This window comes from Anser anser (assembly GCF_964211835.1).
Source record: "Anser anser genome assembly, chromosome: Z".
NCBI lineage: Eukaryota > Metazoa > Chordata > Aves > Anseriformes > Anatidae > Anser > Anser anser.
Window position 1 is genome coordinate 79,802,323 of NC_139723.1, and position 26,117 is coordinate 79,828,439.

At 43.0% G+C, this 26,117-nt stretch overlaps 1 protein-coding gene across 14 annotated transcripts in view; it reads right to left on the bottom strand.

The window, feature by feature from the left end:
* Positions 1 to 8,112: 8,112 nt before the first annotated feature.
* CELF4 (CUGBP Elav-like family member 4) overlaps positions 8,113 to 26,117 on the bottom strand; it is a 703,073-nt gene continuing 685,068 nt past the window's right edge. For 2 of the 14 annotated variants that reach the window (XR_014576795.1, XR_014576796.1), the window contains exons 13-14: positions 16,990 to 17,077; positions 8,121 to 15,138 (exon numbers count right to left, since the gene is read on the bottom strand). The gene's annotated coding sequence lies outside the window, so the exon portion shown is untranslated. Of the gene's footprint in view, positions 15,139 to 16,437; positions 17,078 to 26,117 lie in introns of those variants that run through there. The other 12 variants (XM_083817859.1, XM_083817855.1, XM_083817851.1 and 9 more) reach the window with 8 other exon arrangements.

Here is a 26,117-nt window from a genome sequence, read left to right on the forward strand (position 1 = left end):
CGCTTCTGTTAGGGTCCCAAGCCTCTAGGGGCAAGGACCTCAGCTTTGCTGCCATCCCAACCTGTGAACAGCCTTATCTCCAGGGGGAGCACTGGGAGAAGCCGTTGGTTGCGCACACACACTGAACGGGCCAACTCGGTGCCGAGTCCCCCAGCTGAGGGTCAGTTCAGGTGGAGATTTCTGCATCGCAGCTCAGCCTGCAACCAGGAAGAGCAGAAGGGAATGGCCTCATGGCTGCAACACTCAGCGAGGATGTGAACTTTTGGGGCTCGGGACTCTTCTCTTTGTCACAGGAGTCGTGTGTGCCATTGGACATGGCAGCTGGGCCCATTGACTAGAGCTCAGCCCACCCAAATGGGGGCATGGACCTCAAGATGGAGGCACTGAAAGCCAAATGGGACCATTCCCACAACTGTACTTGGAGGGATGTATGCGGTGGAGGAAACCAGGACACCTAAAGAGACGGAATACATGGGCAGACACCCGTGTCATGTCTTACATGCTCTGCACATCAGAGGAGGCATCCCCCTGCCCTCTCTCCAGCACGGTGACTCCTCCCGAGGAGGAGCTCCTCAAAGAGCTCTCGAGAGCTGAGAGCTTGCAGAAACTTGCTGAGAGTTTGTGGGGAGAAGAGAGGTGTGAGGGATAAAGAAAAACTAGTGCATGTTTGTCAAGAAACTCGAGCCAAAAGGATTTATGTCAAGAGATTTATTTTTTTTTTTCTTGGCAGTTATGAGAGATCACATAAAAAATAAGAAACACACGCACTCATATATTTATAATGGGGAGAAGGAGGTGGAGGAAAGAGATTCGTGCTAAAAGGAAATTGTCGAGTTGGGAAGCATGAGATAGAGAGATAAATGACACCCTACAGCCAGACAAACCACAGAGCAGGGCCAGCCCTGTCTGCAGACGCGTGGCGTAGGGGAGGCGGTGTTTTTGATGCATGCTGTCAGGGAGGCCATAGCTGTTCACTAAATCCCTCTCTCTGCCCTCGCTGTCACGGTCCAACAGCTGCTCGTGGAGTAGACAGCAGTGGTGATGGAAGGTGCTGCCATTTATCCCCAGCGGTTTATCACCAACCCTTCACTCCTGTGGTGCAGCAGGAAGCCTCCGCCTGCTTCTGGCCCTCTGGCTTCTCATCGACTTACCTCTGTCAGCAGCCCAGGGCCCTCCTCCACCACCCTCGCTGTGGCAGGAGCCCAGGACGCAGTAATGTGTGGTGGGGCCTGAGGGCCCCACCAGGACACAGTAACATGTGGTGGGGCCAGAGGGCCTCGTGGCGACGTTGCAGAGCTCATCTGCCCGTGCCCCACATCCCCATTCTCCTCCAGGCGTATGGCTCAGCCTGGGCGCTTTCTCACACCTCTCCCCCACTTGCTTTGCTCTCCAAGTGCTACTTGCAGGAGAGGAAAGTGAAATGACAGAGCCCGAGGGAAAGATGAAAACAGTCTGTGTCTGAGAAAGCGGGGAGGGCCTTCCTGCTTCATTCCTCTCCTCATGCCCCTCTCAGTCCCCAGCTGAACCGCTGTGACTGATTGCACTGAGAGGCTTTATTTTGGGTTACAAGGCTTAACAACTTCCTTAATGTCATTTCCTGCTTTTCAGTTCCACCCATCAGAGCCTGCACTCTGTGGAATATGCTGGTGTTTTCCTGTGTGCTACGTGTACGTTTTTTGAATGTGCTGGGGATCCTGGCGTGAAGGCCAAGCACTTTGTGGAACAATTTTCCTCCACTGTAATGGCTGGAGGGGCTGGGAGTGAGTTACCCAGGCTGCCCTGTGTCAGTAACCTCAACAACTCCTTTCAAATCCTTTCCCTAAGAAGTAGTTCTGGTAATCACTGTCCACACTTTTCCTGGACTGGACAGAGTTTTAAGAAGTAGGTTGGCAGGAATAAGGTAGCTCTGAGCTTTTCTGACTACATTATCCCCACGAACACTGTGATGAGTTTCTGCAGCCACCAGAGCTATTCTGAATTTGTAATGAATTTGAAAATCATATCTCTGGACTGAAAAGCAAGCTCGGTCTCCTCTAGAGGTAGTGTGTAGTGAAGGGTCGACTCCAGCTAACACCAGATCCAGCAAAAGAAAATACAGTGTGGTTTGCTACTCCCTGGGTAAGTGCGAGATCACCTCTGTTCAAACATCATCACTAAGAAATTTCTGCTGCTGTATAGTCTGGGCCATTGGCAAGAGGGTTACACCCAAGACAACTCAGTACAGCATTTTAAGACCTTCTCAATACTGGATTTCTGCATTAATACATAGTTGCAGGAATTTAAGAAATACATGAAGATAATGTACAGGTCTAGGAAGACAAATCCCATGGAAATTTACTTACCTGTCTCTATCTTATAATTCTGTTCCTCTAATGAGCTAACTGTCCCCTGTGGTAGCAGTTGTGGTGGGTGGTGTGTTTACCTGTTGTTTGACAAACACTACTATAGGGTTTTTTCCTCTATTCCCATGAACAGTTTTCATCTGGTAAGTTATTTTTTTTTGTTTGCTTGTTTGTTTTGTTTTGTTATCGATCCTGAGTTAGATTTTAAGCTTTGTGGGTCAGGCACCATCCTTTGGTCTGTGTTCATGCAGTGAAGAGCTTTAGCATCTATACAGTGTGACAAGTCAGATTGTGCCCACTGGGGATGGACAAATCTTTCCTGCTGAAATATTTTCTACAAAGAAAGGTCAATTTTGACGCCTCCTTCCTTCCCCTGCTTGGTTATTATTAATAAGAAAAATATTTCTTTTTGGGTCTGCTGAACTTAAAGGGCTTTGTTATTGCTTGCATGTGTCAGGGTCCACATGAATTGCTGCAGCACCTGGCAGGAGGCTCAGTTCATGTAAGCCGTACATCCGTTCTCTGCTACTGGTCCTTCTTCACTGAACACTATTTCCCATAAAATACTGAAATGTCTTGCTAGTTGGCAGCTTTTCCAGAAAGTTTTGCTGCTTGCGAATCAACAGTTTTCTCCATGTAAAAGTTTCTATATTTTGAATGTTTTGGCCTCATTTGGACTGAAAAATGTACATTTACCAGGCTGGAATTCATTTATTTTTTCCAGTGAGGCCTGCTAGGGACATGTGTGGGAGATTTCGCTCCCCCTTTCTTTCCCCACAAAGTTCAAGTAGGTCAAGTGCTACTGTCGACAGTCCAACTTTAGCTTTACTCCTTCAAATCCCCACCAGTCTCCTGGACTTGACTTTACAAGTCCTTTCATGTCACTTCGCGCTGTAGTGGGAGGAAGTGAAAATTACGGGCCACAGGCAGGGTTCCAAAAAGTGCTCTCTCTTTCTCAGAAAAGGGCTGGCATCTTTCCATGGGCCTTCATTGTATTTTATAGCCATACTACAGTATTTAACAGCATAATTTAGTAAGTGTCGGTACTCTGTAGCAGAGTGTGGAGAAACCGTCTTATTCAACCTCTGGCGACGTGCACTGATTCAAATAACGCATCGCGAGGTAACAGAAATGTTTTCTGGAAATGAAATTGGAGTCAGAAATGCCCTCATTGGCCATCAGCATAAATATTGGTGTCATCCTGATCAGCAAGCAGAATTCAAGACCTTTTACCCTTAAGAGGTGACTCTCTTTCAGAACTTCATGTTTTAATTCATTTCCCACCAAATTAGCTACCCCAAAGTGCAGACGTTCATCCCACCAGTTTCTTCCTGAGACAAGGACAGGGCTTTTTAATTTCTGTTCATGTCACGCCCTTAATAAGTTTAAGCACTAGAAGATCACTTATCCACTGTTATTGTGCATCATTCTACCTGAATTATTTCTTTCAGTTCATAGAATATATGAAATGATTAAAGAAAATCAACGTCCTTGCTGTAGATTACAGATATAGCTAAAGGTATCTGTAGAAGACCTGCTGCAACAAAAAAACTGAGTGAAACGGTTTCCCACCCTTCCAACTGTGGTGTCTCTTTGTTCCTCATGCCCTTGAAAAGTTTCGGGGAGGTAGGTCTGGCTGGGATCCTGGACTGCCATCGGACACAAGGTATTCTCCACACAGGGGGAAGGGAAAGCAAGAACTTTTCTGAGCTGTCGCAGAGGCCATTTTGTGTTTACCTCAGCTGTACAGCCACCATCTGTGGAAATTGTCTTACCAGAGTGTCAGGGAGGTTACACATCAAATCAAGCAGGAGGCAGCAGTTGCGTCAGAATCTGATCAGATATAATCTCTTGAAGAGATTTCATTGGGTTCTCCAGCTTAGAAGGCTGCAGTGGCCCATCATAATCTCTATCAGTTGTACCAGACTTGTACACAGCATAAAAAGACACTGAATCCATGTAATGTCATCTGTCACGCCTGCAGTCACAATGCCAAGCCCCTCCTGCAGGAACTGCTGCAGTTTGGTCTTTGCCATGTGGATTTTTGACGTGTAGCCAGGTCTAAGTTGGAGGATCCTCAGCATGTCAGCCAGGGGGAAGCAGCATTTCCTCAAGTCACCCTTTTCTCAGCTTAGCGGTGAGCCTAGTATCAGGGCTGTGCATCGTGCCCTGCCTTCAGTTCACAGGCAGTAAGGCTGGACCTTGCCTGATGAGGGCAGCCAGTGATAAGCTATCCAGTGTACATGTGGGAACCCCTCCCTTCTCCACTGGCTGGAACTGGAACTACCATATGGGGCAGGGTATTTCCCTGCTGCGTGCACAGGAGTTCTTGTCCCTCTGTGCCACAACACTTCTTTAGGTTAATGCTTTTGTGCTCACCACCCTCCCTGCCCACACCGGTTTTCCTTGAAAAGAAACCCAATCCAGAAGGGAGATGCAGTAAACTCTGGTAGATCTATCAGGTTTGACAACAGTGAGGACAGGGCTGCACTGGGTGCCTGTTCCACAATGTAGGCACAACTGTGGTTGTGCAAGTCTAGCTATCTAGCCTTTGATAGTATTATCTCATGAGAATAACAAGGGACACAGCCACAAGACAGACCTGCTCTGAGGAGGAGACTGGACTAGAAAGAGCAGAATTCCCTTCCCATCAGCACTGCTGTGATTTGTGTTCTACATCTGCTCTGTTTGGGAAGTTCAGAGGGTATTTGTAGTGGTAACATACTCATAGATCTACACACATTTGCAGCAATTGATAATACATTTCTTCTGTAGCCTTCTCCTGAAGTTATCAAAGCAGTCGAGACAGTATTTTAACAAGAATGAGGTAGATAAGCAATGGGATCTCTTGTATTTTTAAAAGTCTCCCTTCTAAGCCTCAAAACCAATCTGGGGCAAAGTCATATGCCATTTCAAAAATAGGTAAAGTGAAGTGATGCAACCCAGAAATGGTGATGAGCAACACTGCCATAGGCTAAGCACTGGTCTGTACACTTCTCTCAAGATGGCATGTGGCTTGGTAACTGTCCAGCTCCACCATCTGCAGAGACTGAAACTCAATTGCTGTTAACGAGAATGAAATTATGGCAATATTAGCATAATTAAAATGAGAAGAATCCTAGTTCAAGGATGATTGATGCCCATGGAAAGCTTTGGATAGAAGCAGAAAAGTCAAGTCCAAGAGTGTTGGCTCAGACTTTATTTACCTACACAATTTCCCCAGGTACGGGAGGAAATGTCCTCAAAAAAGAAGAAAAAAAAAAGGTTTAATGTGGCTACTGACTGGTATTAAATAAATGATGCATGTTGGCAGAGCAATAGATGAGAATAGCGGAAAACACATTGTGAAAGGAACCAGAAGAATTGCTGTCATAAATCTCCCCAAACTATTATAGACAGAGAAAGGCTAAAAACTAAGCAGGCTACTGGGAGCATAAGGAAGGGGGCTTTAGGAGAAACCCATAGCTCTGTAGGTTCATTGCCAAAAGTTTTGCCCATATGTCCAGCCTCTTGGAAGAGGAGCATTGGATGGCCAAGGAAAGGAAAGGGATGTGAAGGTGTGTCATTGCAACTTGGGTTGTTTGGCTTTTTGGTTTTAATTTTTTTTTTTTATTTCATGCAGGTTAAAAGAGCTCCAGGTGTTCTCTCTAGAAAAAAGAGATTAGAAGGCAACATTAATCAAGTTTACAGCATATTCAAGCAAGTAGATAAAGAGGAGAGAAAAAAAAATACCCTGAAATGTTTGTCTAATGAATGCATATTTTAGCTGAAGAATTCGCAGGGGTCGACATGGAGAAAGGCATGTATATATGCAAAACCAGGGTTAGGAGACAAAATGGGATTATTTTCAAAGCTCATAAATAATGTAACTGTTGGAAGAAAAATGCAGAGGTTTCTGTTGATCTTATTGCCAAAGGAACAACTTTAGGCCTGATAAAATAAGGGTCTAAAGGGGATTTCACACAGAAGAATGGCAGAGCACAACTCTTTGCCTATTACAGCATGTCACACTACGCATGGTTTTTCTTGGGTAAAAGATGGGCATGTTGGGACAGGATATTCTGGCTTCTTTGACCCACTGAAATGGCTGTATCCAGGGCTAAAGGACCTTTACATTGGCAAGAAATTACTGTTTCTTGTCGACTTTTGTAAGGTGTTCGCTGAAAGCAGTTATAACATTCCCATTAACATTTTTTTTTTTCCCCTGCAGAAAGAGGCCATTGCTGAATGCTTTAGACAACCCTAATTGCAAAACCACAGGAGAAGCTTGACAGATAACCAGCCACTGAAAATATTTGAGGAGCAGAAATGCCTTCTTCATTTGCATTTCTGGTTTCCACAAAAATTGTGTAGCTTCACAGTGACCAAGGCAGGTCATATAAGAGCTTAGTTATCTATTTTGCACACACAATTATCCGTGCCATTGTCACACCTGCTCAGCCTTCACATCAGTCACTCTGTACAGCTTAGTCAAGCAGTCAAATGGCTAAAGTTCTCAAAGTCCCCGTTCCATATAATTTCCATTCCTGCCAGGTGAGAATGACCATTAACTGTCCCTCTGGCTCATATTCCAGTTTTGCTTTATTGAGCTGAACTCTATTTGTATTTGTCTTTGAAGTAACATTTCTGGATAGTGAGAGAAGCTAGACTGACCGCCCTGAAGCCTGCTTTCTGTGAGCCTGTGGTCTCTTTGTCTGTGCCCACCTGCGGCCTACCAAGCCCCAAATCTGTTGTGTGGAAGTTGCTGCTGCTCAGCTCGGGGATGAAGGACCCAGTAGCCCCAGCACCTCCTCTTCAGTGTGTAGAACCTGAGTATGTGTGCATGCTCTTAGCCTGTTTTAAATGGTAAGTACGGAGGATGGCTAATCAGTTTACTTCCCACTGCACGTGGCTTCTCTCCATCACCACCTCCCAGCTGAATTTAGTGGTTTCCATCCACACTGAGGTGACTTTTAGTGTTTCCTAATTCAGCCAGGTGCAATGCTTGGCCATGACCATCACCTGAGGAACAGACAATGCATATCTACATGCTGAAGCCCTGAAGGACTAATTCTGAGAAGTGAGATCTTACTCATTTCTTGGTTCCCATGCTAAAATTGCAACAAAAGCACTAGCTGGGCTACTGAGCAATGATATAGACTCCTCTGATGTCGGACTGTCAAAAGATTTCATATAGGATGGCTTACTGACCAGCTGGACGGCAAGTAGCTATTGCTAGTGGTCTGGTGTATGGGCAAAGCAAGGCCTGGTCAGACCAAATCGATCCTCTCAGCCCAGCTGCACAGAACCCTGCCCATGTTTCTTCACCATTTGCAGTTAATAGGGGAGGAGAGCTCGTTTAAATCTGATGGATAAGAACCCTTCCTAAAATTGGGCATTTGGCAGTATCAGCCTCTTCACGGAAGGAAAAATTCCCCAGTCTCTGATTAGACTGGATCTGGACTGTAAGTCTTTCAGGCAAGTGTGTTGCTTTACGTGGATTCCCTACATCTAGGAAAATAAAACACCTTAAATGTACAGTATTTCACCCAAACACAACTCTCTCCCAGCCCTGCAAAAGCTTGGTAGTCAAGCGTAGAAAATATTTACTTGGTAAAGCTTTAAGATCAGGCTTTTGGGCTGGAAACAGAAAGGACATAAATAAGCCAGATATAGGACAACTCCCACTAAAACTGCAAAGCTTAATCTGCAGAGCCAGGCAGCTCTCTAATAACTGGTCCCACATGTAGGACGAGCCTGCCTGTCTCAGGCTGTGAGGTGCCTCCGTCTAATCTTAGTGTCCCGTTACAACCTAGACATGGCATGCACAGGGACTCAGCACTCCTTTGTCTTTGGCGTTTGGGCTGTGGAGTGTGTGGATGTCCTGGCTGACTGTCCCTTGGGGACGGAGGGACAAATACCTCTTCATTTGTCATCAGTCTCCTGGTTGCCTGCCCTCAAACCAAGGCAGGCTGCTCCCCAGAGCCAACTTCAGTGCATTTGTGTGAAATGTGAGGCAAAGTGTTAGCTGGATGCCTGTTGCGCAAGATTCATGTGTTCCAGCGTGCTCTGGGGTTGCTGCAGAAAGCAGCAATAATGGAACAGGCCAAGTGGAAAGGGTTAAATTGAGGAAAAATTAGGCTGACACTTTTCATCTGCACTTCTCAGCTATTGTAACAGCGGCTGGGGGCTTCTACTGGCTTGGCTTAAAAAAGATATTGTTAATGTCTAACACTTGATGACAGATGGTTCACCAATACTGCTAGGCCCATTGTCTCACTTAATAGCTCTTTGTTCTAGCTGAAAGAAGGTAATATTTTCTTGTAGGAGTTGGTAGGAGGATCTGTGTACAGCGTGCCTGCTGACAGCCATCCCAGCGCTGGAGTCTGCTCTGTAGCTCACTGGAGTGGAATCGTCTCCCTTACCCCCGGAGGAGGGACTCACAAAGGAGTCATTACCGTCATGATGCCTAATTTGTGGGTGCTTTGCTGTCTGGTAGGATTCACAACACTGAATTAGGCAATTGCATTCTCTGTGCAGTGTGTGGATAAAAGCAAAACACATGATCTGATTGGCTTCAAAGGGTGAGGAGAAGTTTAGGGCCTCTGCTGCTCTGAGGAGGGGAGGCACCCATTTTGGGGATGTCACGCTGTGGTTCCCTGCTGGGAAGAGTTAACCCACCCACTCACCAGCTGCCTGGAGACTTGCAGAGCTGAAAGCAATAGCTGTAACCCAGCAATGCAGGCTTCCCAGGAGAGTGTGCTGAGCAGCAGACTAAGGTGTACCAGGGAGGTCCCTTCCCTGTTCCCTGTGCCCCTTCCTCCTGGCAAGGTGTGCTGTGCTGTATAATGCATGTCGCCTGCTGGGGAGCAATGTGAGGAGCCTGGGTCTCCTAGGCGAGGTTATGGAGTCATTTGCTCCTTGTTTCTGTCCCTATTTCCACCTTTTAAATGAGGAAGGTCAATTTCATCTTCATGGGAGCCTTGGGACAAGTCCCAGCTTCCAGCCAGGCAGAGGAAGAATCTGAACCTGGGCTTATTGTTTCTGACGTGAATGCACCGCACACCATGAGGCTACTGCTTACAGGAAGAGGGCATGTTTACCTGTATGTATGCACGTATACCAGGAGTAATTCCTCCTCCTCCAGTCTGTGCCTGGCTGGAGATAGCCCATAAGTTCATAACTTACCAGATCCTGACCCAGCATTCAGGGTGCCTCCTGAATGCCATGGGGAGAGGACGTTTGACAGCAAGGTGTTCCTTGCGACCAGAACCAGTTGTGTGTTTATCAGTGACAGTGCTATATAAGGTTCCTCAGAAGCAGCGTGGGGATGTTCAAGGTTGGCTGAGCACTAAGAAAAGCTGGTACAATACCAGTGGTGACTGTAGGTGTGCAAAGAGACACCAGAGTGCTGTCATCCCCTCGAGAAATGGAGCACAATGGCTCTACTTGGTACTTTCTAAAGGTTTATTTTGGATTTGTTTTCTCTATTGACATTTCTTACTGTAGTGAGAGGGAAACTCTGGGACTAAAATCTGGATTAAGGTCTGTTCTCATCAGTAAGTCGGACACCCGTGACATTCCAAAAGTTATTTTCAGACTCCACAGCTGACAAACCCAAGCCCATGGCCTAGTCCTAATTCATTGGCTCTGGAGTGATGGGACAAGCCAGGTATTCTCAAACTGAATTTGCCTAGAGACCTTTGTAGACAACAGCATCAGTAGCCTTCTTCCCCAAGTGATGCTGCACACGAGCTTGCACACCACACTGAAGCACTCAGTGATCTGTGTTTACCCACTTGCAAAAGCCCTGTGAAGTCTGAGTGGCTTCGTGGCGCCAAACCCACGAATACTTGTCATGACCCATGGGGCAGTCACTGCCCTGGTGTATTTGCCACAAGGGGGAAAGTGCTGTTGAAGGCTGAAAGGTGGAAAAGGTGGAAAAGTCCTCACCTTGCTTCAGGAGGACATTTCCAAGCAGTATCATAATGTTAGTTACATGAAGGGTCTATGAGCAGAGCTCTGAAGACTCATTTAATGTCCAGATCATCTCTTAATAATAGTAATAGTAGTAGTAATAATAGCATTAATAATAAATTTGTTTAGTGAACAGCTGCGTGGACTGGGGATGGTGTGGAGATGGGGAGAGGAAAGGTTTCCTCTTGTGTGCGCAAAAGAAGAGTGGCTCTGTGGCTATGTCAGGGAATGCTGATACGGAAAATTGAACCGAGGAAGGGATTTAATGTCTTATAGACACAGAAGTGTGATTAATGCTTGAGGTGTCTCCACGGGACTGCAGAAAGAGTGACTGCAAGCCATGCCTTGTACATGTACCAAAGGTTGCCCCCAGCTATTCATGGGGATGGGATTGCAGCTTGCTGTAATCACACTGGTGCCACGGAGCACCTTGGTGAAGGATTGATCCTTGACCTTCAATAAACCTGTAGTTTCGTGTAATGTGATTTAGCAGCCACTAGTAAGAGAGAGGAGCAAGCATCAAACAGCCAGTGGCTTTTGAACCTCCGTAATAAAGTGTTCCCAGGCTGTTGTGCTCTGGTGCATGTGGGCAGGCAGCTACAGGCTTTCAGGTTGGCTTGGCCTCTCTCTTCATTTTCTCTACTTCAGACTGGGGCTTTTTTTGGGCTACAGTATAGTCCAATGCTGAAACCAACCCATGCTGCAAAGCTTTATTTGTTTTGCTTCATAGCACCTTTACACAGTGTGAAGGGGTGAGCTTCCTTCAGACAGAAGCGCAGTGTCTCCATATAACAAGCAATTAAATCTTAAATCAGGGCACGTATGTCTGGGCAGCCCAGAGAAGGGTGTTTAGCCAACCATGAGGCCATGTCTACATTTGTGCTTCAGCACACCCCATTTTAGTGTGTTTCCACCATAACCAGAGCTCAGCAAGTAAACACCACTTAGTGCAGGCAGCGGTCCGGTCACAGCAGTGCTTTATTCCCCTGCACACCGATGTTAACGAACCTGAGGTGGGTGGGCAGTGTCACGGTGCCTGTGTGCCACACAGGTGGCTTTAATAGTGCTTTCTGGCCTCCCTCTGGGAGGCGGCTGCTCCCCAGCACTGGATATTTTGTCTCCTGTGTACTGCAGGGTACTTGAGAAAAGATTCTGAAATCTCGTCTCACAGCCATCGACCAACAGCCCCCAGATGGCTCAATGGCCAGGGGTGTTCCCAGATGGATCCCCCAGGGATAAAACCTATCTTACTTGGCCACGTGGACATGTCCTTGCAGGTACACTGCGTGGTGCAGGTCGCACATCACATCCCCAAATCCTCTGCAGAGATGCAGCACCTGCGCCAAGGCAGGGGAGAGAAGGGATCTGGGGAGCCTGGGTGTCACAAGGGAGAGCTGGGAGGGCAGCAGGAGAAATGGGGAGGGAATCAGGCAACAACTTTCAGTGCCACCCTTACTTAGTGTGCCACTGTGGGAAAACGACCCCTAATTGTTATGTTTTTTCCCCTCTTTGAAGGGTCTTGGATGATCTTCACCAGCCCTTTAACTCTCAAACTGGCCCATGTCAGAGGATGTGCTCTGTGTCCGTGCAGCTCAGGGCAGGATGCTGCTGAATGGCTGAATGGCCTTTGGGGCAGAAACCTCTTCTTACTGGAGACCTCGTCCTCCTTTTCTAGGTCAGAGACTTTTGAAGCCTATTCCCACACCTTCATTTTTTCCTGAGCATCTTCTGTGCAGTGATTGGAGTGATGTATGTGCTCCTCCGTATTTACCCTTACTTGCAGATTAAAAAACAAAAAAACCCAAAAAACAAAAAACTGACCATATTCCCTCCTTGTATTCATCACTTGATTTACATTTCATTTATTTCTATAGCCCCGAACAGACATTAGTAACTCATAAGGGTAATAATAGGAGTTTCTACTAATAGAACTCCTTCCATCTGTGGAGTTCAAATTATGGACAAGCACCATTAGTCGCATTTAGAGATGGATTTAGCTGGTGCAACTTGTCCAAATGCAGACATGGCTGCAAGAATCAGGAAGGAAATGCAAAGGCTCCTGATTTCAACCCCAGGGTTGTACCAGCTGGTCTGGTACAGCCATTTCGGAGGGTGGGGGGCAGGGGACACGCACCATCGTTCAAAAGACAAGATGTGATGGATGCTCAGGAAGAAAATGAAGCTCACCTCTGGAGCCTGCTGAATTCCGCAAGGTTGTCCCAAAGCAGCAAAAGGAGCAATGTCCCGAGCTTTGGCCTCGATACTTATCAGCATGAAAAAACCATGAGCGTGAAATCAAACAACAGGCTTCAAATGGGAGCTACAATGACTCTAATTTGTATGTACCATTATTTGATCTTCTAACCTACTAGGTTTAAGGTAAACCACAGCGGAATATCAAGCAGACATTAAATGAAACAGTGTCATTAATTCAATCCAATGAGATATGTTTTATATAACAAAGGGATTTGTTCTGATACTCAAACAATGTATATAAATGAAAGAGTTGAAATAGATTCATTTTGTTCTCAAAGCAAACACATTAAGGAAAGCCATCAAGAAGTAAAGAACATGGCGTTTTTTTTTTTTTTTTTTTAAACTGTGCTTTATTTAGGGCTAAGCTGGAAAGCGTCATTCAATAATTACAGAAGATTACAAGGAGTTTTAGGGAATTGAGAGTGAAAGAGCAGTTGTATGGAACTGCAGCTGCATTACACATCTGTACTTCCTAGCTGTGGGCTCAGTCTGGCTGTCCTTAATCGAGTAAAATACCCGCATATCCCCATGGGAGTTTTGCCAGAGTAAGGACAGGAAGACAGGCCCAATAGGGAATTAAAAAAAAAATTAAAAAAAAAAGAAAAAAAGAAAAAGAAAAGAAAGAAAGGAAGAAAGAAGTTTGAGATCAAGATAAAAAAAAAATAAGAAAACCAAACAAGAACATTAAAACAGAGTAAAACCGAATAAAGAATTAGAAACAATTATCACACTGCTCATTCGAAGCAAACAAGTGTGAGAATGATGTAAATCAAGTTTTAAGACTGTGAAAATAAATTATAATAAATATGATATACTTTAAAATATATGTGTTCTTAAATAATTCATTGTTTTTTCTGAGTCAGATTTTTTAAAGCAATGTCTTATTTTTTAACTGCTCTAAAGTCATTTACCAAAGATAAATATCGTGCTTTCATTAAATAGTTTTCCTTGTTTTTCTCTATCATTACAATTAAAAGTCCTACAAAATATGCAAATTTATTTACAGAAAAACAGAGCCAGCATCTTTTTTTTTTTTTTTAAACATCCCCCTTTTTCTCAAAATTCCTTGTAAACAGTTGCAGAAATTCTTCAAAGAGATTGTTTGCTTTATCTTATGGTTTACTTTTTATTTTTTTATTTTTTTTTATTTTTTATTTTTTTTATTTTTTTTTATTTTTTTATTTTTTATTTTTTTATTTTTTAAGATTAAGGTTCTAGGCTAACCCCTTGCCCTGAAGGTTTCTAGAGCAAATATGGAAGCTACTGAAGCATAGGATGATGGGAATTTTGCGGACAGCAGATCATGAAGACATGAAGCGTTTAGCTGTGTTTTGTTGTTCAAGTTAGACCTAACGTCTGATAAAAAGACAGCTGTTTTGTTTCCCATTTGCATTGTCTACAGAATCGAGTTTTGTTTTGTTTATTTTTTTTTAATAGCTGGAATGCTTGCAGTTAAAAAAGCTGCCAAAATAGCCATTTCTCTCCTTTTTCTCCTCGATAAATAACAGCATCCAACAGCAATTGGCAGAGTAGGAATTTATGCTCAATCTAAACTCTACAAAAATTACAGTTCTACAACATCTTTGTTTTTAGCATTAACGCTAACTTCTATGTAGTATTATTTTTTTTTTGCTTTTTTATTTTTTATGTTGTCTAATTTTTTCTATTATATAGGTATTTTAAACTTTCTTTCTTTAAATTCTGTACAACTATTAGGATTTTAAATGGGGAGAGTTAGAAGCATTTACAAACCTTTTTTGTTTTCCATTTTAATATCAACCATCTTTCCTTTCTCTTCTCTATGCCTTTTAATGTATTTATTTATGTATTTATTTATTTATTTTTTTGCTTTTCATAGATATCCATCTCACCTGCCTTTAACAGCGCGATCCTTACGTATTATACAGAAAACCATATGAAAGCTTCATAGACTCTAATTAATGTATAACCAAAGAACCTCCCAAAGTATCAAAGAACTATTATCTTGCCGTTTTAAAAGCTTTTAAGCATTACTTTTTTTTTTTTTTTAATTTTTATATATTTCATATAATCGCTCTCAAAAACTGTTTTAGGAACAGCTCAGAGAAAAGGAAAGAACTTCCATATTTTACATACAGCTACAAGTCTGCGGTAAAAAGTTTTGTCCTTTGGTCCCTAAATAGCTAAGGAATGACAGATAAAGATGCTCAGTGACTGTTACCATGGGTCACACATGGTAACCGCATCCTTGGTGGCAAACAGGCACTCCTTTGTCAGTATCCAGGTTTGCATCTCCTGTTTGAAGAAAAGCCGCTGTGGTGATATCAGTGTCTCTTCAGAAATCCTGGTTGATCTTGTTCCTGTTCTGATTTTACTTATGTGTTTTTTTGTTTTCAAGCGCATGTCCTTCGAAGTCAGCAGATGTGATACTTTTCTTGAAGAAATGTTACAGTCTAAACAATCAAAGAGAGAATAAGTCTGAAGTCTTCAGCTTGATTGATATTTGCTGATATGTCAAAGGTGTAATCCAACAGTTCCCGTTTTTTTAATATATATATACTTTTTTTTTTTTTTTTTTCTAAATGTGGCCCATTCAGCTGCTGCCCTAAAAAATGAAGAAGATCATTGCAAATTAAATCAAAAAGGGGAGGGGAAAGTAGGGAAAGAGGGGGATATTTGGGACAGGGGAGAGACCTAAAAAATGAAAACGAAATTAAAAACAAGCCTGTTCATTTGGGCCCAATCCTGCTCCTGTTGAAAGTAATGGGTGTTTTCTTCTCCCTTCAATTGGGACAGGATGGGGCTTCTGCTTTGGTGGTTTGCTTTTGGATGTATTGGCTCTGATTCTGCTCCCACTCACGTCAACAGAAAGATTCCCCTTGACTTCAGTGAGAACCGGATCAAACCCAAAGTGAGCAAGGTAGTCACGATCATGATAGAGAAAAATACAATTGTTCCTAATAGTAATAATAATCATAAATCAAAATAATAGTAAGGCATGTCTATGTAAATCCATATCACTATGTATGTACAGATAGCTGCATTTTAATTATTTTTAAGTGCCACTTTACAATGCCAGATCACAATCTTGCTTGGCGGGCTTTTGTAGTGTGAAAGGCATTGAGAAAGAATTGGCCTACATTTTAATGGGGTGCCATCTATGACAGTGTAGGAGCTTTCTGTGGAGACATAGCTGCCAGTAACATCTACATCCTTGTGAATGTCAGAAAGTAGGACTTTGAACAGGCAATTTATAGGAGGTTAAATAAAAAAAAAAAGACTGTTGGAATAAACTTTTTTTTTTTTTCAAAAAAATGTAAAGCTAACATTTCTTAAATAAAAAAAGTTATTTAAAAAAATGTAATCATGATCCGACTAGGCTTGACATTTAAGTAGGATGCTTAATCATTAAGGATTAGCTCTTATCTCTTTCTAGCAAGCAGGTTCTTCTTACACACTCGGTGATTTATTACATCAAGAAACTTAGAAACTGCAAAAGGTCCACTCTGGTGGAAAAGTGTCATGCGGAATATCAATCCATGCTGGCAGGTTTTCACACTGTTGGTTCAACAAACAGCAAACCGTACACAGCAGTCTAAACAATTACAACACCAAAAATAATAATAGAATAAAAAAATAAAAAACACTCGTCAAGGACCCTTTTTCAGTTGTAAACAAAAAGATGCATTTTGCGTTTTGATCTGGATGGGTTTTTTTTCCCACTCAAAACAAACCCTCCCTCCCCCTGAGCAATTAATTTTGGCTGGAGTTGCTGTAATACAGAACCTTAGAATTAGGAATTCTTGAAAAGACATACAATGAGGCTTTTCTTGGGGTTGTTTTTCTTTTTTTTTCTTTTTTTTTTTTTTGGATTGCTATAGTTTTCAAACTACTGTTACTATCATTTTGCTTTTTTTTTTTTTTTTTTTTTTTTTTTTTAATTTTTGGAGAGTGATTTGAAATATCCTGAGGGGTAAAAAAGGTGTCAATTGAAAAAGGCCCCCAATTCTCCGGAAAAAAAATAAAATCACAAGATTTTCAGTGCAAAAAAATTAACCACACATTTTTTTTCTCTCATTTTTTTTTCCAAATTATCTATACAGTTATAACCATCCCATTTTTTTCTAAAGAATTAGGAATCCATCTTTTTTTTTCCTTCTATGTGACATCTAGAGAAGCATAAAACGCTGACGAGAAATCAAACGACAAATAAAGAAACCACTGCAAGCACCAAAAACGAAACGAAAATGAGCACAGCAAAAAATTGTGGCAGCACAAAGTCAAAAAAGGCACATGTGATCATGACTGGCCAATCATCAACTGATACAACATCCAAGAAAAATGCTTCAATCACGGCACCTGCACGAAACTTGACGGCATGTCATGCAACCAATTCTTAGCTTGTTACATGACGCCATCATGTCACACTTTCAACTTCGAGTTGATTTGAACTTACGGCCTGGGGGACTGTATTCTCCACTTTCATGTCATTACGTGAACTTTTTTCCTAGCTCAGCGCGAGACTGTGGTGGATTTGACTGGCTCTTGGTTGGTTTTGTTGGAATTTGATTGAATGACAAAAGAAGAAAAGATTTTTTTTATATATATATATATTTATATATAGTGTGGAAAAAGGGAAAGGTAGGGAAAGAAGATATATATAAAAATAATAATCAAAAAAAAGTTACAAACACAGCATCAATCAAAAAGCTCTAATGGAAATACTTGCCATTAAACTATATAAAACAAAACAAGAAGGAAAGCAAAACAAACCAACCGAACGGAAAGAAATGAAAGAAAGGAAGAAGAAAAGAAAGAAAGGAAAAAAAGAAGGATGGAGGAGGCCTAGCCAGAGACACACACATAAAACACACACTTAAATGTAGACACACGGTCAACAGTGAACAGTAACAGAACGCTGTGCAGCGGCTGTTGAGGAGAGCATGCACTGAATGAATGAGCGCAGACACAGATCGGTTTGCAAAGTCTGGAAAATAAATACATTTGCTGCCAACCAGAATGCTTTCGTTAGCACCAGCCTCTCCCGCACCACCCCGGCCTCCGGGGCTTCGCGGGATGGCTAGCCAAATTCCGCCGGGAGCCTTGCCATTTCCTCGGATGGACTTCGGAGCAGACACTGCTCTAATGCAATCACATCCCAGAAAGTTTAAAGTCATCGGGCAGTAAGAGACCATGAGCTGCTTTGGCTACTGAGAATTAAAATAATAATAATAATAATAATAATAAGGAAAGAAAATAAAAGAAATCAAAAAAGAAAAGCAACTACTGCTGATTGCTGCATGTCCATTTAGTGGTTCTCAGGACGGCGGGCTCCGAAACAGCAATGCTGGTATGGCGTATGAGGCAGACTTGTAGGAGGACTCAGATGACACAATGGTCCCTGAATCAGTGTTATTAAAGGAAGGGAAATTTACTCCTTTGGTTTTTGGCTTTGGCCTGAATTGAAAAAAAAAAGGAAAAAAGCAAAGAGAGGAGAGGAGAGGAGAGGAGAGGAGAGGAGAGGAGAGGAGAGGAGAGGAGGGGAGAGGGAGAAAAGCATAAAGAAAGAAAAATTGAAAATGAAAGAAAAAAAGAAAAAGGAAGAGGAAAGAAGAATAATAAAAATACAGATAAAAAATAAAAAGAAAAAAGAAACAAAGAGAAAGAGAAAGAGAAAGAGAAAGAGAAAGAGAAAGAGAAAGAAAAAGAAAAAGAAAAAGAAAAAAAAAGAAAAAGAAAAAGAAAAAGAAAAAGAAAAAGAAAAAGAAAAAGAAAAAGAAAAAGAAAAAGAAAAAGAAAAAGAAAAAGAAAAAGAAAAAGAAAAAGAAAAAGAAAAAGAAAAAGAAAAGAAAAAGAGAAAGAAAAAGAAAAAGAAAAAAAAGAAAAAGAAAAAGAAAAAGAAAAAAGAAAAAAGAAAAAAGAAAAAAGAAAAAAGAAAAAAGAAAAAAGAAAAAAGAAAGAGAAAGAGAAAGAGAGAAAGAGAAAGAGAAAAAGAGAAAGAGAAAGAAAAAGAGAAAGAAAAAGAGAAAGAAAAAGAGAAAGAAAAAGAAAGAAAAAAAACAAGAACAAGAACAAGGAAAAGGAAAAGGAAAAGGAAAAGGAAAAGGAAAAGGAAAAGGAAAAGGAAAAGGAAAAGGAAAAGGAAAAGGAAAAGGAAAAGGAAAAGGAAAAGGAAAAGAAGAAAAAGAAAGAAAAAGAAAAAGAAAAAGAAAAAGAAAAAGAAAAAGAAAAAAAGAAAAAGAAAAAGAAAAAGAAAAAGAAAAAGAAAAAGAAAAAGAAAAAGAAAAAGAAAAAGAAAAAGAAAAAGAAAAAGAAAAAGAAAAAGAAAAAGAAAAAGAAAAAGAAAAAGAAAAAGAAAAAGAAAAAGAAAAAGAAAAAGAAAAAGAAAAAAGAAAAAGAAAAAAAAAAGAAAGCTGCCAGGGGCTGGTTGCTACAATCTCTAGAAACACCCTGTTCCTTTCCTACCATCGAAAATGTCCCTTTATTGGCCCAGGGAGTTTTGCCTCAGTAAACACCAAAAATCACTGCACACAACGATACATTTGTCTCATTCGGCAGCCCTGCACCCTGTTCCTCAGGTATTGCCTTTCTGTCACCTTGGCAGGGCTCATATCTCTCCTCCCAGCCTATTTCTAAAAAGTCACTGCACACAATTGAAATTTCACTTTGCGTTTGGGTGTCACAAGAATATTGTTGGCAGTTCTCATCCTGAAGTCATGCATGCTGGCTAGAGCAAAATTTATTATTTTTTTCCTTTTTCTTTTTTTGTCTGTTTCTATTTTTTCTGAGCTGAAACATGCTTTCTGGCTAGAGCTGTTATGCTTAGCTGACAAGAGACGGTGCTGAACTAAGCTCTGAACTGAGCATTGGCTTCAGCTCCATACTTTGCCCACAGTTGGCTGCTGCCTTGGGCTGTTGACTCCTTCTTGATGGCCTTGCTCCAAAATTCTGCAGTTGGATGAGCTGGAAGTGTCAGCCTGAGCTTCCTGGGGTTTGGGTGAAGGGAATAGACTGGTTCCCCCTAGGGAGACGCAAGATTTGGGTTCACATTTATTTCCCAAGGCAAGAGGGAGAAAACTGTCTTTCTGAAGATGGCCCAGGGCAGAGCTGTTGTCACTTGCGCACTTGTGTCTCTGGGTACCCAAGGACAAACCGTGTGAACCATACAGGTCTGAGCTTTGCATGAGGATGGGAAAAAGGCCTCTTCCATCCCTCTCACCCCTTGGGGCTTTCTGGCTGTACAGCACCAGTCACAGAGCCAGGGGTGGCAGCACCATGGGCACTGCTCTTATGATCATAGGCAGCACCCCACCTATGCCAGCCTGAGGCAACCCTCAAGCTGAGGTGAGGCTGTTGGACATAACCTTGACTGGGGATAACATTTTCCCATATGGCTGGAGCATGAAGGACCAGGTTGACCTGCCAGTGACCAGTGGCTTTGGAGCGGGTACTACCATCCCCCTGCCTGTCCTCCACACACACCTCCAGACGCTGTGGATGCGACATGCGCATGCGCGCCCACACACACACGTATGTACAGATGAAGGCTCAGAACTTGCTGAGGCTAAAAGAACAAAACAAACAAACAAACAAACCAGAAAACATACTTTCAAATGAAAGTCAAACGTGGTCGTCCTGTCTGCCTAACCTGGGTCTGTATTTCAAGCTGTCTTTCTAAAGCAGGGGCCTACAGCACCTACCTACTCAGCGGAGAGGAAGAGATCCTTTGGAGGTCTCTAGGGAGATATCATGCCCACACAGTTGATGTACCTCAGCCTGGACAAGGTTTCTAATAACCAGTAATATATTTAGGTCAATTGATTGATTCGGTTTTCACATCCTAAACTTGGTCAGACAGACTTTCCCTCTGGAGGAAGGCAAATGTCTTTCTCTGTTGACTAGGCAGAGGAGCTAGGTACCTATCTTATGAGGACTGCTTCACTAGTGGCCTGAAATTGAGAGGCAAGTTAGGCATCTGTGCTAGACTGGATGCCGGCCAAACTCATCTATTTAAGAAGAGCAATTCAGTTTGCTGGGAAGAGGTATAAGCTTTGGGTATTGCTGAAGTAAATTTGTGAGTAAAAGTATTAAGGTTATGAAGACAAGTATATACAGCCTAGTTCAGAAGTGGTGCCTTGGAGATAAAGAGGAAGCTTACTTCCTGAGCACTTGGGGCCTGTGCACAAAGACAGATTAGGCAAAATCTCTTTGCTACAGGTAACACTGACCAGGAACTTGCTCTGCTAGAGCAAACCATAGCCAAATGCACCTGGTAAATGCCAATATTTCTCTAAATCAGCTTCTTCTTTGAAACATCTAAGTGAAGCCTGAGACCATTCTCTTTGAACATCGAATGGAGATAATGGCTGAAAGCCCTATTAGGCTTCAAGATGCAACATCTCCATCTGAGCAAATCACTCCAGGCTGGGTTTAGTGGAGAGAAACAGGGCTTGCTGTCCCCATTTCATCCCAAAGGACCCCTTCTGATCAGACTGTGAATCATGGCCAAACAGGGCCTATGTCTCTCTTGATTATAATGAGGACCTTCAGTGACTAGATTTGATGGAGGCAGTTACACTGTAAGTCTGTAAAATGAGAGGAAGTGAATCTCAGCCAAAGCCTCAGTTGGAGCAAACGTGACTTTAGTCATGTCCTTGCAACCCTCCCAACTCTACCGTCACCACAGTAGTCCTATCCTACAAACACCACTGTCACAGGAAAGCTTTGAATAGCAGCTTCTGACCAAACCCTAGGGATCTCTCTGTATTGTGGGAGACATTCAATGCCTGTGTTTAAGCTGGAGCAAGATTTCCTTCCAGTTTGGGTTTATCCAACCCAGACACAAGCACTCAGGTTAAGAGTCTATTTTCTCTAAACTCTGAAAAGACCACGGAGGTGAGGAGGAACAATGACTCTGCTTAGCTAAGGTGTCAATGGGCCTTGAAAGTGTCTTTCTTACTCTCCAAAGACTACAAAGGAGATCTAGATGAACTCGGTAAGCCAGTTAGGCCAAGTAAGCAATGCGTGGAAAGCTCCTTGTGTCTGCTTTCTTTCACATGAGTGGTAACCCCAGAAGAGGACTGAGACATTTAATGGCAATCTGCTCATATCTTCCATCCCTACTTAACTACAACACACAGTCTTGCTAAAGATCAACAATATCCCTTGCATCTGATTTTAATTTTTCAGCTATTCCTACCTATTTTGTTTTCTCCACACAGGGCTACACCATTGCTGAGACCTGATAGCCACAAACCTATGGAGATAGGCTAGGCCTTACTGCCAAGACTGCTAGATCATTTTTGGAGTGCTTTTTTTGCTGGTGCAAACTGCCCCGGTGTCAATGGGAGATAGATCACTACTCTTGCTAGTGAATATTTCTGTGACAAAGTCCAGCTTTTATACGGAGAAGGATTTGCGTCCAGCAGTACAACAATCTGTTGTACAGTCCAAAAGACTTTAAGAAGTAAGGATGTGCAGATGATCTTTAAAACTGTGCAGCTCCTGTGCTCTGTGACATTCACTGTATAGTCTAGAGTTGCTAGGCTTGTGCAGCACCCTGCACACACCTCTCAGGGCATCTGCCTGCTGTCAGGGTATGAATGTATCTGCTCAGCTTGCAAGTACAACCAACAACACACGCAACATTGCTCTGTGTCTTCACAGGAGCACAAAATTGGTCCAACACTGCCTCTATCATGCTGCACTGCCAGGTTAGTGTTCTACTCCTTCTGCTCCATACATATTCTGCCTTCTATTTCTCATTATTTGCACTGTGTCCCTCTCCCTACGCCTTTCTAGCCAAGCCTCCAAGGATCTTCTCCATCCCTATTTCTGTACTGGCTTGGAGACATGGAACCTCTCCCTGAAGGAACTCAAAAGCCCTCACTTCTCCCAGCACCAAAGCGACAACCTCCTGTGCTCACACCGAAGTCTCTGATCATGGCTGAACATTGCCCACCCCATATGTAGGTTTCTTCGCATTTATGCAGTATCCATTAGCCTCTCTTTGCACACCCATCCAAAACTGCAGTCAGGATCCTGTCCCTCTGGCTGTTGGAGCCTGTGCCCGAGAGTAATTCTAGCAAGGTGGTGCAGATATTTTTTCTACAGGTGACAGATCTTTATAGCTGTTGCTTCTGAGGCTGATCAATATTATTTAAATTCCAACCTGTGTTTTTCTCCCTCTCTTTTCTTCTTGTTTCTATAGCAATTTCTCTCTCTGTTTAATGCCTCTGCACCAACTTTCTCCCAGTGCTGGATGGCTCTGCCTCCCCTCTGTCTCAGCCCTCCTCCTCACCATGCCCAGACACCAACCTGCACAGATCTCCCCTTCTCCGGCCCCTGCCCGAACTGCCCAGCGGAGGTGGAGGAAGGAGGCACGGCTCTCCAAAACTGGCTCCATCCCTGCAACAACCACTGCTAATAAGGCTGTCGTGGGGAGTCCGAGATGAGGAGCCCAAATGTCTTAGAGTAGGGAGGGCAGTGTGGCGAAGAACTTTGCATCCATGCTGGGATTAAATGAAGCCTGATCATTTATCCTAGAAATCAATGCATTTACCTGGGCTCTTGGGGTGCTATTTTTAGGAGAAAAAAAAAAAAAAGAAAAGAAAAGAAAAAAAAAGAATGTTTTTGTCAGATGCTTCAGTTCTAACATCTGAAGGTTAAAAAGGAGACAGATAGCATATATGAATCTATATATACATGAATATGCACACATACATATCATACATATGTATACGTACAGAGGTACTATATATACATACATATCAACAGACACAATTACACATACACAGACAGAGAAGCTAATGTGATCTAACAGGGAGATGGGAGTCCAGCATTTCAAATGCTAATGTTTTCTGTTTTCTTTCTTTCTTTCTTTCTTTCTTTTTTTTTTTAAGATGCTTGATGTCCCTGCCTCATTTTTCCCATTTATAAATTAAAGGTGACGATAAAAATTAGCTTTTAAATTGTAATGCCCTTCTTTCAAATAATTGTATGACTTACTTGCTGTGCAGTGTTGTTACTAGGATTGTTCTCATTTAACTATGTTACATTAAGAGCTGGTTGAAAAATGACAATTATTTTCCAGGGGAAAATTGTCATTATTTTGGCTTTCTTTCCTGTGAATATTTTAGTTAAAAAAAACAAAACAAAACTGGGGTGGGGGAGGCGGCTAGTGGAAGAGATTAATTTTTGTCTTTTTTTAATCAATCTGAAAACCAGTCCATTTTTAACAGAAATTTAGTGTTTTGAATGCCAACATTTTTAATCAAGACAGTTTTGTGTTTTTTTTTTGTGCTGCTGGCATTTCTTTTTTTAATCTACTAGAATGAAAATTTGCTGCGGAAACATCCAGTTTGGTCAAAATGTCACTTTTTGGTCACCCCCTCCTCCCCCAACCAGTTTGATGAAAAAATGTCAAGCAGCAATAGCTGTGTCACCTCTGATTTATCTATTTTTCTAGAGCCATTAGTCTCAAGCAGCGGATGAAAAAGCACCGCAACGGAGCGGCCGCTCCTCGGGAAGCCAGCCTGGTCGGTCAGAAAATGTCACTGGTTCCCCACGCGGTGTTGCTTTTTCCTGCCCTGTCCCTGAGTGGTGGTAGGAGAGGTGGGCACAGCATGATGAGGATCTCAGGGGGACACCCCAAAGGAGATGTGGAGGCGTGGGGAGGGACAGAGAGTGGGGCTGGGGTGGGATGGAGCAGGAACGCAGTGGTGGGGAGCCCTGGTCACAGTCCTGGTCACCCTCCTCATCAATGCCTGGAATTTATTTGCTCATGCAAACATTGCCATAGATCCTGTTCCTCTCTGAGCTGTGTTTTACCAACCAAGAGCTTCGCAGACAAAGACCAGTGCAATAAACTCAGGCCATTTCGGGAAGCAGGGCAGTAGCCGTGGTAAAAGTCAAACGTATGTCATGTGGCTACTCTTCTGGCAAAGCCTGTAGCCTCTTCCACTTCTGCTGGCCATCTCAGCAGGGCCCATGCCCTGAGGAGTATGTGTCCTGCCTCATACTGGGCAATCACCCCTCCATTTGCTGCTGGTGAACATTAGGTGGGAGAGGAAATTAAGCTGTGTGGAAGCTACCTTTCTGCACATAATGAAAGGTTCTTTATTACAAGGGGGCCTCAAGGAGTTTGCTATCTCCTGAGCATTGTACCAACAGTTTAATTAAAAAAATGTACATGGTTGAGAACCAAGTCTAATTGGGAAGCTGTGAGCGAGCCTCTGTGCCCTGTCTCTGCTGGTTCTGCTTTTCTCTCTCCATAGATTGACAAGAGCTTATCAAAATGCCGATGGACCCAATGCCTCACTCTCCCTTTCTTGCTGCTGAGGGTTAGGTAGGGAAGCAACGCCCAAGCCCCCTTTTCCTTTCTTCCCACCAGACAACAGCACCTCCTGGGATGATCTCAAGAGCCCTAACCAAGCTCAGCCCCTGGATCTCAGCAGGCAGGGTTACCCTGATAGTAACCTCCAGGCAGGTTGCCTGATACACCCTACCTGGGGCTTGAGTGAGACACAATAAGTCACAGCTGCCAGCCAGCCTGGGGATGAGGAATTTTATCTGTAACTCCTCACCAGGAGCAGGATGCAGTCGCTGCAGGGTGCTCATGTGGCATTGTGGCCAGGAAATGAGGAGACCCCCAGCTCTCCTCCCAGCTGAAGCCCCTGGCACAGGTCCCCAACGTGGGGTGGCAGGGACACCTTGTGCCCCACGGTCATGCAAGACTGCTTGAGGGCAGCAAACACCCACGTGCATTCAGAGGCAGCCCCAGCCCTGCAAGGCAGGACTTGTACCCTACAGCACATCCCATGCAGCCTCAGCCCTCATGGGTCCACTTCCCCGGGACCATTCCCTGGGGCTGAGACTTTACCCATCTTCTGCCAAGTCTTCTCAGCACCTCTCCTAGCCTCTGACTCCCTCCAAATCAGAATGCAGCCAGGAACACATACTCCCAGCTTGCAACACTCAATTGCTCCTTCTGATATTTTATTTTTTTTGCCTGCAGCTTCAAATTACCTTCAAGGTGCACAGTGCAATTAGCTAAAAATATTTCCTGCTTCGTTTTAATTGCACTAAAACTCTAATGCACCTCCAGCGAGGAGCAGTAAGGTGGAAATTGGTGCCCCAAATATTTCAAATTGATTAAAGCCCAGGATGACTCAATAAGCTTACATAGTTCTATTAATTATTAAATGTTATTAATTTTTTGTTAAAAAAAACCTTCCTGAAGCCACATTCTATAAGATGTTTCTGAAAAAGGCTACTTTCACTAAGGAGATAACTTTAAGTTTGAGAAAGATAGAACAGGAATCCCTCCATATAGTTGGATCAGTTTGCATCTGAAGAATTCACAGCTCTTGGCAAATTTTAGTATCTCAGAATTTGATTCTGAAAACACTTATGTATGTGACTGATGTATGTGACTTACGTATGTGACTCATTTCACCGCTTTAGCTGAGGTATTTATATGGTTCTAATTCAGAGCTGGATCACGTTTTTGTTCAAAGCCTTTCTTGGTTGAAAATGCAGGTGATCAGTCAAACTCTATGATTGCTAAGAAAATAATCAAAACTT